The sequence below is a fragment of the Amborella trichopoda genome, chromosome 2 (genome assembly GCF_054954075.1).
Source record: "Amborella trichopoda isolate Santa Cruz 75 chromosome 2, AtrichopodaSantaCruz75HAP2 v2.0, whole genome shotgun sequence".
Lineage (NCBI taxonomy): Eukaryota > Viridiplantae > Streptophyta > Magnoliopsida > Amborellales > Amborellaceae > Amborella > Amborella trichopoda.
The window spans coordinates 22,999,838-23,018,697 of record NC_142337.1 but is presented as its reverse complement, the minus strand read 5'-3'; positions in this window follow the sequence as shown (position 1 = coordinate 23,018,697).

The following is an 18,860-nucleotide window of genomic DNA, read 5'->3' as shown; positions in this document are numbered from 1 at the left end:
TGTCCAATATGCACAATGTTCATTCTTTTTTCTTTTTAATATATAAGTTGCCTTTCTGTCCGGCGATGCAAATACCGGACATGTGGTTATTATTTCTATTCTTAATTATTTGTTGTTCGGTGTTTAAAATACCGAACAATTACCTTTTTTTTTTGTTCGCAAGATACTTGGCCTCTCTCGCTACCCAGCCCCTCTATCTCTAGCTGCCCTCTCGCTCTCTTTCTCTCTCTCAACTTCACACGCTTCTCTTTTTCATTCCTCTATGTTTTCTGGCCGTTTTCATAGCTTTTTGTTATTACTCTCTCTCCACCCATTCTACTGGTCGTGAATTTAATCCAAAGCTCTAAGCTCCATTTAAAATTGCCTCCCTCTTTATACTCTCTCTCCACAGTCCGCACATCCTATCTCTAACTCCCATGGATTTCACCAGTTCCTTTTCTGTCCCCTTTCATCCTTACAAGCCCACTCGAAAACCCAATTTTTCTCTCAAACCCATCATCTCTCACCTATCCACTTTTTCTCACGGACCCATCATCTCTCACCAATCCACTTTCTCTCACAAACCCATCTTTGTTTATGAGCCAATTACCTTCTTTAAAGAACCCATTTCCCCCTTGTCTTTTTTTTGTTTTTCTCTGTCTTTTCCTTTCTTCTCTTGTAACTTCATTACCTTAACGAATATCACTCTTTCTAAAAAGACCCATTTCGTTCTCTCAAAAACCAATGGGCCCCTCTCACAGTCCTATTTTGTCACAAAACTTTCCCTCGCAGCTCAATGCCTTCTATCAAAATCCCATTTTCTCTCTCAAACCCATCTCTCTTAAACCCATCCCTATCTCATTGAGACCTTCAATGGCAAAAGGCATCGATGGCAAATTCTACCCTGACCCAGCTGAGGATGAACCCCCTGAAGATTTTGCTCATGCAGTCTCTAAGTTCCAACAAGTGGGTCGACCAGCTGGTAAGGCTTGAGAGTGACAATAACAAATACAAAGATGAGCAATCCATCTTTCTGGCTGCTATCGCTCAAGAACACGACCCACCGGAACCATCTTCTGAAGCTCCCAATTCACTTGATGATGGTGATGACCTTTTTGGAGAGAGAGACAAAGCCATACCTCTCAAGCACAAGGGATTCGTGGACTAGGGCCTTCTCTCTCCAAACCCACCTAAAAAGAAAGGGGTTAATCCAGGTGTATGAACAGGTTTATAAAAAAGTGAGAGGGTGGGTAGAGAGAGAAAGAGAGAGAGGGGGTAGAGAGAGAAGCCGGGTATCTTGCCAACAAAGAAAAGATGTAGTCGCCTGGTATTTCAAACACTAGATAATAAAAAACTAAAAATAGAAAGAAAGGAAAAATTTATATACGGTTGCATCCTTACATCAAAGCTAAGAATGCAGCCTTATAAATTGCCCAATATTTTGAATGGTCCAAATTTCTCATTTGAACGTCATACGCCAATACTTCCAACAAGAAACATCCAATTACCCTTCTGGTTGTGCGTCTCTCTCTCCACCCTATGCCATTATCTCTCTCTCTCTCTCTCATTAAAACCTTGGCAGTTTTGCGGTGCATGATTCTCTCGTATGGATCTTGATCATTGATATAAATTGAGAAAAGTGGCAACTTTTTAAGGTGAAAGCTCCTTAGTGGTTTTTAAATGCGGTTTTTAGTGTTATCAATGGTGGTTTCTTAGGCTTCCTTTTTCTCTGATTCTAGGCACCTTGTCTGAAGAAAACCACCTTACCTTTTCTGCTCTCTTTGTAAAGTCCATGGCGTTTTCGCATAAGCCCCAATTGTATAAAAATAAAACATATAAAAAAAAAAAAACCCAACTTTTTGTGGTTTCTGGTTTGAGCTCTGGGTCCCTATTTTTGTTCTCTCTCTGTACCTCTTCCTAACCCATATTTCTCACTCCCTTTTCCCAATGCTATAATTCTCTCCCTACTTTGCTTCCCTTAAATATCTCCCCAAAATCAAATCTCTCTTTCTTTAAATCTCTACCCCCATATTTATCTCTCTTATTTTCTCTATCGCTCCCTATTAATAAATATGGAAGGTGAAGATCATATTTTAAAGGAAGAGTAAATTTAAGTGGTGCATACTTAGGAGATGTGTAAAACATTTGAAAGGTGACAAAATAATAATTCCTTTCCCTCTTTTGCTTTTGATAGAATTGGTGTGTGGATAGAGAATGAGAGAGTTGAGAGATACGAAGAGATAAATGAAAGGGTAGAATTTTAGAACGAGCCTATTTAGGAAACGTAAAATTACATAGAGAGCATGAGAGAATGAAATCTAAACTTCCTAAATTAGTGCGTGGATTGAGAAGTAGAGCGTTGAGAGAAAGAGAGAGAATTGATAGAAAGAGAGAGAAATTAATAAAAATATAAAACTTTAAAATGAACGTATTGAGGAAACGTACTCTTTCTCTCTCGCACTCCAACGAACTCTCTCTATCATCCTCTTAAATTTCTCTCTTCTCTCTATACGATGAGTTTAGAGCAATGGAAGAGGCATATTCAATGAACTCTCTCAATCTTCTCTCTCTTTATCATCCTCTTAAGTTTCTCTCTTTGCTCTCTCTTTAAACGATGAAATTGGATCATTGGAATAGGTTAATTCCCTCTTACATTATTTGAATTTGGTGTTATTTTTTTCAATAATGATAAACTATAATAGTCGCCTCTCTCTCCCACTTCCCAATGTTATACCTCTCTCTCACTCTTCGTTCTCTCTCTCTGTCTCTTCCCAACAATTATTTCTCTCTCCTTCTTTGTAATGCCATATTTCTCTCCGTCTTTTTTTTCTTTAAATCTCTCCTCCAAAATCAATCTCTCTTTCCTTAAATGTTTCCCCCAATATTTATCTCTCTCATATTCTGCTCTCCCTCTCTTTCTCTCTTTCCATCTCAAATGATATCGAGGTGAAAACTATATTTCGAAATGAGATTAAATTTAGATGAGATGTGATTAGGATATGTACAAAAAATTTAGGTGACAAAATAATTATGCCTCTATCTCTTTCCCGCTTTCACTCTTGGTTGAATTGGTGTGTGGATCGAGGAGTTCATTGAGAGAAAAAGAGAGATATATGAAAGGGTAGAATTTTAGAACGAGCCTATTTAAGAAACATGATATTACTTATAGAGCATGAGAGAATGAAAACTAAAGTTCCTAAGTTGGTGCGTGAAATGAGAAGTAGCGCGTTGAGAGATTGAGAGAGAGCATTGATAGAAAGAGAGAGAGATATAAATAGAAAGATAGAAATTTAGAATGAACTTATCTAGAAAATACTCCTCTCTCTCTCTCTCTCTCCAATGGACACTCTATATCATCCTCTGAAATTCTCTCTTCTCTCTTTATACGATGAATTTAAAGCATTCGAACATGCATCTTCAACGAAAACTTTCTATCATCCTCTTAACTCTATCTCTTCTCTCCTTTTATCCATTGAAATCTCTATATCATCCTCTAAAATTTCTCTCTTTTCTCTCTCTCTATGATGAATTTAGAGCATTGGAAAATACATATCCAACAAACACTCTCTATCGTCCTCTTAAATTTCTCTCTTCTTTCCCTATACAATAAACTCTTTATCATCCTCTTAAGTTTCTCTCATTTTTCAATCTCTATAAGATGAATTTTGATGATTGGAACATGTTATTTTCTCGTACTTATTTTGAATATGGTGTTTTTTATTTTTCAATGATGGTGAACTATTATTTCTCTCTTTCTCTCTCCATTCTCTCTCTCTCCTTTTTCCCAATGCCATAACTCCTTCATTCTCTTTCTCTCTCTTTTCTTTTTTGAAAACTCTCCTCCAAAATCAAATATCTTTTTTCTTAAATCTCACCCCCCATATGTATCTTTCTCATATTCTCTCCCTCTCCCTCTCTTTCTCTCGTTCCCTCTCAATAGATGCTGAAGGTGAAGATTAGATTTTAAAAGAAGATCAAATTTTAAAAGGACATGATTAGGAGATGTGCTAAACATTTTGAAGGTGACAAAATAATTATGCCTCCCTCTCTTTCCCTCTTTTGCTCTTGAAAGAATTAGTGCATGGATAGAGAAGGAGAACGTTGAGAGAAAGAGAGAGACAAATGAAAAGCTAGAATTTCGAACGAGCTTATTTAGAAAACATGATATTACTTAGAAAGCATGAGAGAGTGAAATCTAAAGTTCCTAAATTGATGTATGGATTAAGAAGTAGAGCATTGAGAGAAAGTGAGAGAGCAATGATTGTAAGAGAGAGATACATAATAAAAAGATAGAGTTTTAGAATGAGCTTATCTAGGAAACACGCTCTTTCTCTTTCCGTCTCCAACGAACACTTCTATCATCCTCTTAAATTTCTCTCTCCTCGCTCTCTATATACAATGAGTTTAGAGTATTGGAACATGCATCTCTAATGTACTCGCTCTATACAATGAATTCTCTCAATCGTCTACTTAAGTTTCTCTTTTCTCTCTCTCTATACACAATGAATTTGGATCTTTGGAACATGTTATTTTCCTCTTACTATGTTTCAATTTGGAATTTTTTATTTTTCAATGAAAATAAACTATAATTACCCCCTCTCTCTCTCTCCATTCTCTCTCTAACTCTTCTCAATGTCATACCTCTCTTTCTCTTTCTCTTCGTTCTCTCTGTCTTCCTCTTCCTAATGTCATATTTCTCTCCCTCTTTCCTTTACTTAAATCTCTCTGCCAAAATCAAATCTTTTTCCTTAAATCTCTCCCTCGCATTTATCTGTCTCATATTTTATCTCTCTCCTTCTCTTTCTCTCTTTTCCTTTCAATATATATGGAAGGTGAAGATTATATTTTAAAAGAACATTAAATTTAGATGGTGCGTGATTAGGAGTTGAGCAAAACATTGGAATGTGACAAAGTAATCATGCCTCTCTCTCTTTCTCTCTTTCGCTTTGATAAAATTGGTGCATGGATAGAGAAGTAGAGCATTCTGAGAAAGAGAGATAAATGGAAAGGTAGAATTTTAGAGTGCATGAGAGAATAAAATCTAAAATTCATAATTTGTTGCATGTATTGAGAAGTAGAGAAAGAGAGAGAGCATTGAAAGAAAGAGAGCGAGATATAAATAAAAAGATAGAATTTTTAATTAGCTTATCTAGGAATATGATCTTTATCTCTAACTCTCCAACGAACTCACTCTGTCATCCTCTTAATTTTGTCTCTTCTTGCTCTCTCAAAATGATGAATTTAGAGAACTGGAACATGCATGTCCAACAAACTCTCTATATCATCCTCTTAAATTTGTCTCTTTTCTTTCCTAATACAACGAACTCTCTCCATCATCTTCTTAAGTTTCTCTCCTTGCTCTTTCTCAGTATGATGAAATTTGATAATTGGAACAGGTTTTTTCCCCTTTACTTTATTTGAATTTGGTGTTTCTATTTACAATGATGATGCATTGTAATTGCCCTCTCTCTTCATTGTCTTTCCCTCTTCCCAACACCATACCTCTCTCTCTCTATGTTCTCTTTGTCTCATGATCTCTTGCCAACTAAAATTTATTTTCCCCTCTTCTTAATGCCATATTTTTCTCCTTGTTTTCTTTCCTTAAATCTCTCCCCCCAGATTTATCTATCTCTGATTCTCCCTCTCTCCCTCTCATTATCTCTTTCCCTGTCAATTGATAAGAAAGGTGAAAATTATTATTTGAAAAGAGATTAAATTGATGGGACACGATTAGGAGATGTGCAAAAAATTTGGAAGGTGACAAAATAATTATGCCTCCATCTCTTTCCCTGTGTCACTCTTGGTAGAATTAGTGTGTGGATAGAGACGGAGAGCGTTGAAAAAAAAAGAGAGATAAATGAAAAGGTAGAATTTTAGAAAGAACCAATCTAGAAACATGATATTACTTAGAGAGCATCAGAGAATGAAATCTAAAGTTCCTAAATTGGTTTGTCGTTTGAGAAGTAGAGTATTGAGAGAAAGAGAGAGAGCATTGATAGAAAGAGAGAGATATAAATAGAAAGATAGAACATTAGAATGAACTTATCTAGGAAACATGCTCTTTCTATCTCCCTCTCAAACAAACTCTCTTTATCACGCTCTTAAGTTTCTTTCTTCTTTCTCCCTCTCTCTCTCTCTCTCTCTCTCTATATATATATATATATATATATATATATATATATATATATATCTGTGGCGGAGCTAGCGAGATCTGAAGCATTTCAAAAAAATACTTTCAATAAAAAAAATCAAAATAAGATCAAAAAAATAAAATAAAAAAATAAAGAAGAAATGAAGGGAGAATGAGTACCTGACTGGGCCAGATGGCGCAGGCCTCCTGAGCCCTTGAGGGCTCGCCGTATCAGAACCAGTTCCTCTTTGCCTTTCTAATTCCAGTGTCGATGATCAGCAAGTCTCTGTAGTATTGAAGTGGCTGGACCCTAATTTCGAATCTTGGGTGAGTTTAGATTTGAGATGCAGAGAAGGGTAAAGGTTCTCTCTTTATCTCTCAAGTTTATCTTTCCATCCTAAAGTTTCTAAAGTCTCTCAGGTTTCTGAAAGTCTTCCAGGGTCTTTGTTCCTACTTCCTCAAATGACCACGAGATGGTTTTTTTAGAATGAGGGATTTGTTGGGGCATTGTTATCCCCGCAACCAACAAATCTTCGGTCAACACCATTCAGATATAAAAAAAACGAATTTTGGGAGGTACATATAGCTTTCCCCGAGCCCCACACCTAAGATAAATGACCTACAAAGTCCGGCAAATGCGTGAGAATGCATTTAAATGAAAACGCATCTGGTCGACACGAGTAGTGTCGCTCAGACCTAGGTGACACAGCCTGCGTCGCCCATGTCAAAACACCTATGATTTGAGATTTTCTTTTTCACATGTGTTCTTGAGTCTATTGTGAAGGTTCCAGAAAATGTTTGGGTCAAAACGGATTTGCTTACTATTTTTAATGATTTTTTTGTAAAACAATGTATTTTTAGGGTTTTGGGTCAAAGCAAGGTGTAACAGGGTATTTGGGCTGACAGAATGGTTCTGGGTCCAAGGTTAAGTTGTGTGACCTATGGATTTTGGGTTCACTAAGTCAATGTGATCCTAAGGGCCCAAGAAAACCATAGAACTTGCCAGATTTATGGGGTGTTTACAGTTGCCCCACTTTGGCTCTCCCTATCCTTCAAGGTACAGGAAAGTGGCAAAGGAGTAGACACGCAGTAGCTCCTTGCCCTACGAGGGGCAGGCGAACATGCACTCCCTATCCTTGGAGGGCCAGGTGAGTAGAAACAGTAGACTCTCTGACGCTCCCTATCCTTTTAAAGACAGGAGATGTCAAAGATGAATGTCATCCCGACGTCACCTGGGTAGATGGCATACCAACTATCCCTCCAAGCCATTGCACTCCCATGCTCACCCTCTTAGAGAATTTTTATCCTAGGGTTTTTGGCGTGGGGTGTCAGCGAGTTACGTAGACTTGAAACTCAAGGTGGATTTTATAGCCATGCCACTTGACCTTAGGGTTTTCTCAGTTTAAAATTTTAACCCTCGCAATTTCTTTGATTTCCTTAGGGGTTTCCTAAGGCTGTCTATAAGAAAAGGCTTTCTATAGAACGAGACTTTTCTGATCAATTCCAAATAGAGAGGCGAGACAAGAACACGATAATCGCAGCAACGCGATAATCACTGCAAAGCGGTGTTCATCATATACGGGTGCCCAAGCTCCTTCGTTTTTACAAGTCTTTGTAGAAAATTTTGTATGTAGAAAGGGATTTGAAACAGAACCCGGAGCAGGGACAGGCTACAATTTTAATAAAGAAATTAAAGTTTTTTAAAGAACAAAACATATAGTGAAAATTTTGAAAAGAGAGATATTTTGAAAAACAATGTTGGTTAGCAGCTTTAGCTCCTGCAACCATAGAGCCCTCTAAGCAGTTTAGCGTCATGCAATGATAAAGGGTGTAGTCACAATTATACTCATACGACTGTAGAGTTTCTATTATTCTCATTATATATATATATATATATATATATATGTATATATATATATATATATATATATATATATATATATATATATATATATATACATATATATATATATATATATATATATATATATATATATACTTTTTTATTTATTTATTTTGCCCCTGTTGGGGAGTGGTTTCCTTTAATGTAGGTCTGACAGTTTAACCGATTGTGATCGCTTTGGTGGACCTTATGTGAGTGTATCGGGTCCTTACTTGAATCTTCTGGACAAGGAATCATCAAGTATTTCTTTGTCTTCCAACCTCAATTCCTGTATTGCAATTCAAAGGAGAGTTCTCTAGAGTTTCGAGTGAAACAGAGTCCTGAAAATACAGTATACCGTCTTTGGGCATTCTGAATCTCTTTGGATTTCCAATTTCGGTCCTCCACCACTCACCTTTTAAAGTTTGAGAAGATCTAGGTCCTTAACAATGATCGTTAGGCTAATACTTATTTATTTCTTTTTAACACCACTTTGACTCAAAGGAAGGAAGAGAAGAGGTTTAGAGATAAAAGACTTTGGAAAGTAGAAGGAGAGAACTTCTTTATTTTATCTCATCATCCTAGGGTTCCTTTTGAATTTTCAGCCCGGTGACATTTTTTCAACCACTAGGGAGTCCATTTGGATTTTGGCCCTGCGGATGAGATTTTTTATTTATTTTCTCATTGCTTAGGGTTCCTTTCGGATTTTCAGATCTGTGATATTTTTTCCATCACTTGGAAATCCTTTCAGATTTTAGCCCAGCGGATGAGATTTTCATTTCTTTTTTTTTCCTCTGTTTTTCTTTCTTTTTTCGAAGAAGAAAAGAATGACGAAGGAAGAGGAGGGGAAAGAAGAGTCAAATGTGCCTCTTTTTTTCTTTTCGGCAATTCGCCTTAAGATCATGTAAGAATTCGATCATCTTTCCCTCCTCCAAGTGGCAGAGAGGTTCTAATATTGGTCTTCCTCTGATTTCCCTTGACCCAAGTGTGCATCCAAAATCTCTTTGACAATGGTTGTTGAATTTTTGTTGATGTTTTCCTTTAAACTGGTCTACTTGAACCTTGATTTTGGGACTAAAAATCACTCTTAGTTTCCAAATCCCTTTGCCCTCTGTATGGACGGATAGGCTCATCAAGGTTTTCCCATTAATGGAGTACTTTATGTTACACATTAGGCATTAATGCCTTCGGGAGCTTGAGGCATGAATGCCTCATTTGGTTATTAGCAAGGGGTGAGTGATTACCCAATTCCTTTTCGGTAATCTTTTTCACTGTAAATTTCGAATTGTTTCTCGGGGGTTACTCCGTAGTAGACTTCTTTTCAGTGTTCGAGCTTAGATGAGACTCTTGCACAAGAGGAGTGGTTGAGTTGGTACTAGATGGCCTTGTGACAAGTTGGGATTCAACAAAGAAGGGTTCAATCTCATTAGTTGAGTTGTATTAAACGGCCTTATGACGTGTTGGGAATCAACAAACAAGGGTTCAATCTCATTAGTTGTTCCTATTGTATCCTCTTCATGAGAGGAGTTTGCCCCTGTTGAATATTTTGATGGGGTTGCCACTGTAGGGCTTTCCGTTCCATTGGGAACTTGCTCTTAGCTGGATGCATTCTCTTAACATGGTGGTGCTCCAATTATCGAAGTTGTGCTTATGTTGTTAATGAGTTTTAGAGACCTTGCCTCTTGAGGAGGTAGTATAATCGGTGGATCACTCAAGAAATCTTGCGAAGGTGGCCCAGGTGGGTCCCTTAGAATTTTCAAAGGTTTGACTTCTTTTGACATTTGAGGTGTTGGCCCCTTATTGGACGCGTAGTGGGAGGCTTCGGGGTGTTGGCCCCTCGTTTGGAAGATGATCCCCCCTCATTAACTCTGACCATGTCAACATCTAGGGTATCATCATCGTCATACCGGTGCCACTTAGGAGGGTCATTAGAGCTCGAGGACGAAGAATTTCCTCTAAGAAGACTTAAAAGATCTTCTTCAGCCTCTTGGAGGTGATGATCGTCAGCGAATATGAATTGACTATGATCATCCGCTTCGTCTCCGTTCTTAATTATATGAATGATAAAATCCTCCTTTGAGTTAGGAGAGGGTTTGTGAAGATACTCATCTTTTGATTAGATTCTTCAACAGGTTGATTACTAAGTCCGACAGTGATGTCGCCCTTATTGACCCTCTTCAAATAGAAACAATTTTGGGTATCATGAGCATGGTTTCTATGCCACATGCACCATCTGTTCTTATCCTTAACCTCAAATGGTGGTTCAGATTGTGGTAGGAGTTGAACCATGTTTTTCTTCAAGAGTAACTCCAACACTTTTTCTAACGGGTCTTTGAGAGGAGTGAAGTTGTCCTCTCTTCATTGATTGTTATTTTGAGCATTAGCTCTAGGGTGACCCCTTCAATTTTGATTCCTATTGTTATGCTGGGTGGCTGAACCTGGAGCCGGTCCATTAATGACAACCTCATCAACCTGATTGGAAACATTCGGCTTACCATTGCTTTTGCTCTTATTCTAGGAAGTCGTGATGGGTTTGTTATAAGGCCTAGTGCTGTGGGGTGTCCCTCTTGCCCTTTCAAGTCATGCCACCCGCTTGATTATAGAGTCAAAAGAGTGGGGGACAATACCTTCGTTGAAGAAAGTCCTGTATTAGGGAGCGGCATTTTCTAAGGCCATGGAGATTTTAGCTGGGTCTGTAAGTGGACATTCGATGATCGCATCTCCGCCTCGCAGAATTGACCAATGAAATCCTCGAATGATTCTCCGATGTTTTTTTTGTGGCACTGATCTCACCCAGGGAGAGAGATCTTCGTGTCGACCCACAGTAATGAGAGACCAACTGGTTGAATATTTTGTCTGAACCAAGCATAGACTAATGAGTCGAGACTAGTGTAGATGTTGGCCCTCTTGTGCTTGACATTGATGACCCGCGGTCACCGGGGCGGTTTGACACATTTGTGCCTGAGAGGCGTACTGACCCATAGGGATCGCCACCAGTTGCGAAAACTGCAATGTTCGTTGGACCGGATTTATCAGAGGGACCAATTGAAGAATTGGCTGACTTGGCTGTGCTAGGGGTTGACCTATGCTATAAGGCTGGTTTAGGATCAACCCATGAACTAGGGCCTGAACAGTGTAACCTAAATCAACTAGACTCTTAAGGGAGGCCTGGACGTCCATCTCACTTAAGGGTTGGCCTAGATTGGCACCTCTGCTGCGTACCGTATTCCGGACGTCATGGGCTGTACTATGGTGACTCAAGGTTGGGTTAGAACTCCTAGACCTAAATGGTTCTTGGTTTTGAGACCGTTGAGCCTCAAGGTTATCTGGGTGCGACTTCTGGAGGGTATTAGATACTGTATGGACCTCTCCCCTCGCACGACTCCTACTTTGGTTGCCTAAGGTTACAGGGCTCCTACTGTGGCTATGTAAGGTTCCCTATATTTTCTGAGCAGATCCCACATTTCGGACCATACACACCTCGGGATTGGGAGTAGATCCTTGGGACTCTTCCTCTAGTTGGAGACCGGGGCGTCGGATTATGGACTGGGCTGAGTTCTGACCATAATCCCGAGGGATTGTAGCATAGTGGTCCCTAGGTTTGGGAAGGTTGGGCTTTGAGTTGGCCGTAGAACAATCATCATAGTCTCCTTGGGTGATTGACATGGTGATTGCTCTTACCAGGGTCCTAGGATCTAGACTTGATGAACTAGGGTGGACCTAGCCTGACTCTAGGGGTAAACCTTAAATAAGACCTAGGCTAAGACTAGACTAGAATCTAGACTCACTGGGTTTTGGTTCAGACCCTAAGCTAGGGTGAGCCTAATCTATCCTAGAGCTAATTCTAAACTTAGACCTATACTAGAACCTAGACTAAGATCTAGATTAGATCTTAGTCTTGGCTCGGACCAAGTGTGGGTCTAGGTTAGGACAGTGGCGTGAGCCTGGTTCAGACCTAGACTAAGATGGGTGGAAGCTTGGGCTTGAACCTAGAGGGTTTTGAAACTAAGATCGGATGTGGACCCGGACTGGATCAAGATTGAACTTGGAACGAGCCTTTGGCTCAGACCAATAGGGGCCTTGGTTCGAACCTGAGTGTGAACCTGGTTCGGACTTGGGCTAAGATGGGTATAAGCCTAGACTTGGACCCAGAGAGTTTTAATGATCAGACCATGTGTGGACCTGGAATGGATAAAGATGAGCATTGAATGAGATTTCAGCTTGGACCAAGAGGGGGCCTAGGTTCGAACCTGGGTGTGAACTTGATTCGGACCTGGGCTAGGCTGGGTACAAGTCTGAACTTAGACCCAGAGAGTTTTAATGATCAGACCAGGCGTGGACCTGGATTGGAACAAAGATGAGCTAGGAACGAGCCTTCGGCTCAGACCAAGAAGGGGCCTAGTTTCGGACCAAGGCGAAACCGGGTTCGGACCTAGGCTAGGCTGGGTGTAAGCTTGAACTTTGACCCAGAAGCTTCAGCTCGGACCAAAAGCGGGTTCGGACTGGAATCTAAGATTAACCGATCAGAAATAAGCAAGCAAGCACATGAAAACATTTGACCTAGTCAGATTATGAGTAAGCTTGGCTTGAGAGTGGGTTCCTAACTATTTAAATGCGGCTAGGCTGATATGGGCCCCCACATAGGTCTCGTCCTCCTGTTTTAGGATGTTCACCAGTTCCTTCCACACGGAATTTCTTTGAGGCAAAGTATTACGGAGGAGAGCTCACAGTTAAAGTTACACGAATCCCAACCGCCTCGGCTCACAATGCTAGGTTCCCACCAAGCCGTTAACGCGGATTTTGGGGGTTTCAAAAACTTTGTTTTCTGGTTTTTCGAGATTCCCGGTTGGTGTGTGCTAGAGTGTGTAAAGAAGGATGCAAATGAAAATAAAGTCAAGCACTCAGGCACACAATAAGAAAGAAATCAATTGAGCGCTCGATGCTGATCGTGCCTAGCGATGTGCACTTCAAGGCGAAACTTGTTCGAGGCACAAAATAGATGGAGGAGTGAACAACTCCTAAGAATGTATGGTCAAAGTAGTGAAACCAAGCATAGTCCGTGCTAATTCGAGCATGAAACGAGTCTAGGATGACTCGAACAGGACACGGTTCAGGGAGACTGCAAGCAACCCTCAACAATATATATATATATATATTATTTTAAAATTGATGAGAAATAATTAAACTAAGCATGATAAAATCAGGAAAAAAAGGAATTCAAGCCAAATTAACTAACTAGAATGAAATCAGAAAGTCAAGAATAGAGCAGACCTACCTGAAATAAAACATTTTTTGGTATTTTTAAAATTTTTATTTTAAGTTTAAATTTTGTGATAATGTAGATAAGATTCTAAAGAAAATACCTACAAAGTTTCAAAACAATATGATACTTTCTAGTTTGGACGACACAGGGCGTGTCACCCGAGCGACATAGGTAGTGTCGCCCATGTAAGTTTCGCGATACCAGGTGTGTCGCCAAAACAAAAAAATTTATTTTATATTTTTTAATGATGGATTTTGATGCAATGAAACTAATTTAAACTATCAGAAACATTAAAAACAATTTTTTCTCAAATAAATTAAAATAACTGGAAAACAGGGAAGTTTAGATAGGACATACCTATATAGAGTAAAATAATTTTTTGGTATTTTTAAAAATTTTATTTTGATCAAACCATTTTTCAACAGAATCAATAGAGGTCATAGAATATATTTATATATATTTGTTTCTTGTATATATTGATAAAATAATCTTACTGTAAAATTTTAGAAACAACAAATAAAATAGTTTTTGATGAAAATAAATTAAAATAAAGCGACAGGAGGGAACTACATATCTAACAAAAAACTATGCTTTTTGTATTTTTAAATATTTTATTTTTACTTAAAAAATTGGGAGCAATCTCAAAATGGTACTTAGAACATTTCTGCAAAGTTTCAAAAGATTATGAGATTTTCGAAATTTTGATGCTCGGATCACGCTCGATATGCCCCACGGTGGGCGCCAAACTATTTACAGCGCATAATTGAGCAATCTAACGATGTAAATCACCCTAATCTGACACTTAAAACTAATAAAAATGAAAAGGAAAATATATGTTAGAGAAAGTGGGAACTATCGAATTCAGATCTGAGATCAGATCTGCCCGCAAATGAGGAGCCTGCTCTCAGATCTGTGGCGGAGCCAACGTGATCCGAAGCATTTCAAAACAAGATTTTCAATAAAAAAATAAAATTCATATATTAAATAAATAAATAAAATAAAATAAAGAAGAAATGAAGGGCGAATGAGTACCTAACCGGGCCAGATGGCCCGGGACTCCCAAGCCCCTGAGGGATCTCCCCTATCAGAACCGGTTCCTCTTTGCCCTTCTGATTCAGGTGTTGATGATCAGTAAGTCTCGATAGTATTGGTGTGGTTGTACCCTTATTTTGGATCTAGGTTGAGTTTAGATTTGAGTTGCAGAGCAGGGTGAAGGCTCTCTCTGTATCTCTCAAGTTTATCTTTCCAGCCTAAAGTTTCTAAAGTCTCTTAGGTTTTTAAAAGTCTCCCAGAGTCTTTGTTCCCACTCCCTCGAATGACCACCGAGATGGTTTTTGTTTTTAACAAGGGATTTGTTGGGCAGTGTTACCCCCGCAACCAACAAATCCTCGGTCAACATCAATCAAATTTAAAAAAAAAAAATTTTGGGAGGTACAAATAGCTTTCCCCGAGCCCCACGCCCAAGATAAATGACTTAGAAAGTAGGGGAAACACGTGAGAATGCGTAAAAACATGTTTTAGTGAAAATGCAGCAGTGTTGCCTTGGTGACACAGGTTGTATCGTCCAGAGTGTCGTCTAGGTCAAAACACCTCTGATTTAGAAAACTAATTTTCACACATGTAGTTGAACCTTTGTGAAGCTTCCAGAAAACATTTGGGTTGAAATGGAGTTTTTTACCATTTTTAATGGTTTTTTTTTGTAAAACAGCGCATTTTCAAAACAGGAGATTTTCTAGGTTGGTAGAATGGTTATGGTCTAAGGGTAAGTTGTGTGACCTATGGATTTTGGTTTCACTAAGTCAATGTGATCCTAAGGGTCCAAGAAAACCACATAACTTTCTAGATTTAAAGTGGGGTGTCTACAAGAAGGAAGAAGGATCGTGTAAGGGATGAAGTCCAGTAAAGTTGGCAGTGGAGGAAGGGGCCTAAGAAATTCCTGCTCGACTGTGGCTTGAGCAGTCTTATTTCTTTGGCAAGTAGCCCTTGGTGCCTGTCTCTTTTTGGTTTTCTAAGGTGATGTTTGATTCGTCTCGCTGGGCTTGCAAACAACTCTAGCTTGGCAAACTGCTTCTTGCCTTAAGGACTTGCGTCTGCTTCGGCCATGGTAGACTATCCATGGCTGGGAAGTCGAGGATTTGGTGGAGTCCGAGTCATTGATATGAAGGTCTTGCTTTGTTAGATCTTCTTGCCTTGATAGAGGAATGACTTGGGGATCACTTACAGGTAGATTGTAAAACTCTTAACACTCACGCATCTTCTATGCGAATATATCGAGGAAATTTGTGCATTCTGACAAGTAATGGCCTCTTATCTGATGGTTCAAGCATCAACGATCTTTAGTCCCCTTAGCAAGGTGACGGGGTTGCGTTGCCTGCTTCAGTGTGATTATGCCTTCCTGTAGCATTATAATGAAGAAGGCGTAAAGGATATCAATCATTTTGTCTTCCTCTTGGATGATTATGGCATGGGAAGCCTCAGCTGCCCCAAGGGCCTTCTTTAAGTCTTCAAGCTTTATCCGACCCTTATGAATCAGGGCCTCGATAATATCCCTCAGTGTGTAGCAGTCATCTGTAGGATGATTGATCCTCCGAAGGTAGGCACAATAATTCGTCTGAGTGTCAGGGCCAGGTTGCTCGGGGAACTTGGCTTTTGGAAGCTGGATCATATTTTATTCCAATAATAGCCGAAACAGCGCGGGGACCATTCCTTCTCAAAGGAATAGACCTTGCTCTTATGTCTGGTGAAATAATCACCCCGATTAAGGTTGGCTAGTGGGGGTACCCAATTGTATGACTGTTGTTGCTTACCAGCCTAGGGTGTTTACCTTTGCCATGCTTACCCCTTTAGGGAGGTCCAAGTTTGGGAGGGAGCCTTCTATGAATCAATGACCATGACGGCTGCACTGATTACCCCTTTCTGTTGGCTGTCCCGTGTGTTATTCCGAGAGCTACCATTGCCCCGGTTGTTTGCTGAGCTTGTAGATGGTTGTTGTGTCCCACCATGGTGGCATGATAACCTTTCTATGCAAACTGATTTAGAGATCAACTCTGACATGGAGGTCCGATTAAAGGTCTCGACATGTAGAGCGATCTTGGGTCGGATGTTCCGCACGTAAGTTTGGATTGCTTCCTTCTCAAGCATTGGATTAGAATGGCGGGAAGCCAAATTTCTCCATCTTGATATAAACTGATCCATAGGCTTCTCGGCGTCTTGAGTTAGGGTGAGAAGTTCGATGGTTTGAACTCTCTCTCGACCTCATAGAAGCATTGATAGAACAGTTTCTCCATCTCCTCCTGTGTATGCACTGAGTTTGGAGGAAGTCGGGCATACCATTGAAATGTTGAACCATCAAGGGTCTCAACGAACTGTTGAAGAAGAAGTCTCCCGTCAGCCGTTGTTTCTCGACATGCTGCCTAGAAGTGGGTAATATGCTGCTTTGGGGACGTGGTTCTGTTGAATAAAGGAAACTTCCCTTTCTTATATTCTGAGGGAAACTGGACCTGATCAATATACGAGGGGTATAGCCTTTGATAAGGAGTCGCACCTTGTATCCCCAACATTTGTGTGTTCTTTAGGCTATGGGTGACCATAGCGTCAATATCTGTCTAAGAGACGGGATGAGGGACATAATTGTTCTGTGAGGTAGAAGGAGGGGGCTTCTGTGGAGGTGCACCATCAGAGTGATGGGAATTGACCTTATGGTTAGCCGACTGTAGTGCGGCGTCGATACGATCGATCTTTTCCGTCATCGCACACACCATATCCTCAAACTTGTTCATGCGCTCTTCCTACGCATCACTAGGATTGCTTACAACCATTACACTGACAGTTTCTCTAAGGAGGCCAATGTTAGTGGCAACTGAGGGCCTGCGAACATGACGGGTTGTACGTGGTAGGCCAGTCAGCAGGGGTCAGCATGCCCTGACTGAACTCTACTCTTGTATGCAAATCGCATTTGCATCGGTTCTCGACGGTCTTGGGACAGTAGCTGCAAAGTGGCTGGGTCTTCTTCTACGACAATAACCACAGCACAGGGCTCATGAAGCTCCGCTTCTGGCTTCATCGTCTGAAGGGGGTAAAAGGGATTCAGGTGAAGAGGGTTATCAGAATTGGTTGTTTTGACTGCCTTGGTCACCTCCCTAGTCAAAATTTGCAAACCTCCATCGCGTTTAGCTTTGAAATTTTGATGGACCTCACTCCAAAACTGCGATCTAGGTTGCGGTTGGTTAGCTCTTCTTGCATAGGAGAGAGCTATCTCCATCAGGTGCGGCAAGGTGAGGGCCAAGAACTGGAGTCATCTTAGGCTGGGGAGGATGAAGGACTCGATCTTTCATCAGGTCAATTCCTTGAGCTCTCTTATGAGCTCTAGGGACATGACAAACGTGACGGGGCTCATTCAGGACTCTTGGGGAAAACCTTCAAGTGCCAAGGCTGAAGGTGCTTGCTCGATGAAGGAGTGATTCAGAGCAAGATTGAGTCATGAGAAGGCCCGAGTCTAGGGCGAGGGGATGTCTGTGATGGCGACGCGTGTGCGCTCCTTGAAGAAGGATTACGGGAGACCTGAGGGTCAGCCCGGGCTCGTGCAAGTGAGTTTGCCTTAGGAGGCCGAGAACTACGAGCAACTGTCTGTAAGAGAACAGGCGTAGGCCTGCCCCTTACAGAGTGCACTTGTGTGGGCTGAATACGAAGATGCGGAGGTCATCTCATGTGTACTGGAGTTGGCATAACGACAGTGTTGCCCAGAGCAGTGAGATGCACGTGATCAGCGTGCACAGGATATGACCTTAGAATGTCAGATCTTGGATGCTGACTCAGGGTAGCACAAGGGTTGCCCTGAAATGTGGCTCGAGTGGGTGACCCACGAGCCATGTGGTGTCCGTGAGGGGTGGAGATCGTGGGGTTTCAGCCTCTACGTGTTGAGCCTCTAGGGATAGAGACTAATGGTGCAGAAATGTGGGGGGTAGCCTTATAGCGACCCATAGAAGCCTTTTGCAGAAAGGGACTGGGCAGCCTTTCAACGTACCTCAGGAACACGACCGGCAAGTGACTTGCTGGTGGCTGGGTGCATGCTGTGTGAAGAAACTGAAGTGTTGTCGATGTAGGGCGCCTTGGTGGAGTTTCCACCAGTGTGAGAAGATGGGCAGTAAGGGACTTTTAAGTCTCTCCTCACATCGGTCCAAGTTAAGACCTGAGAGCTAGACAAGGGGCCTTTGCTCAAGAAGATGGTTGGGAACGAAGTCGAAGGGACTTGTTCCCTTGGGACACTCTCGAATGTGGGGATAAGAGAGTCCTTACAGAACCTGCAAGCCTTAAATAAAATGTGAAAAGATAATGAAAGCAAATAATAAAACAAGAAACTAGCCGAACAAGAACGATCCAACTAAGGGGTAGTAAGTCCCCAATGGAGTCACCAAGCTGGTTAGGTGCCTTGATCTCGTTTTGAGGATCAGCGGCATGTATCTCGGGCTTCAAGGGACGACCCGGGATGTTTTTGAGATTGTTCTCTAGGGAATCACTTTCAAGAACGAGGACAGGTGTTACCAGCCGGTGAGAGAAGAATTTAAGGTGGGTTTACTTGGGCTGCCTCGCGTGGGGGCCCTCATACA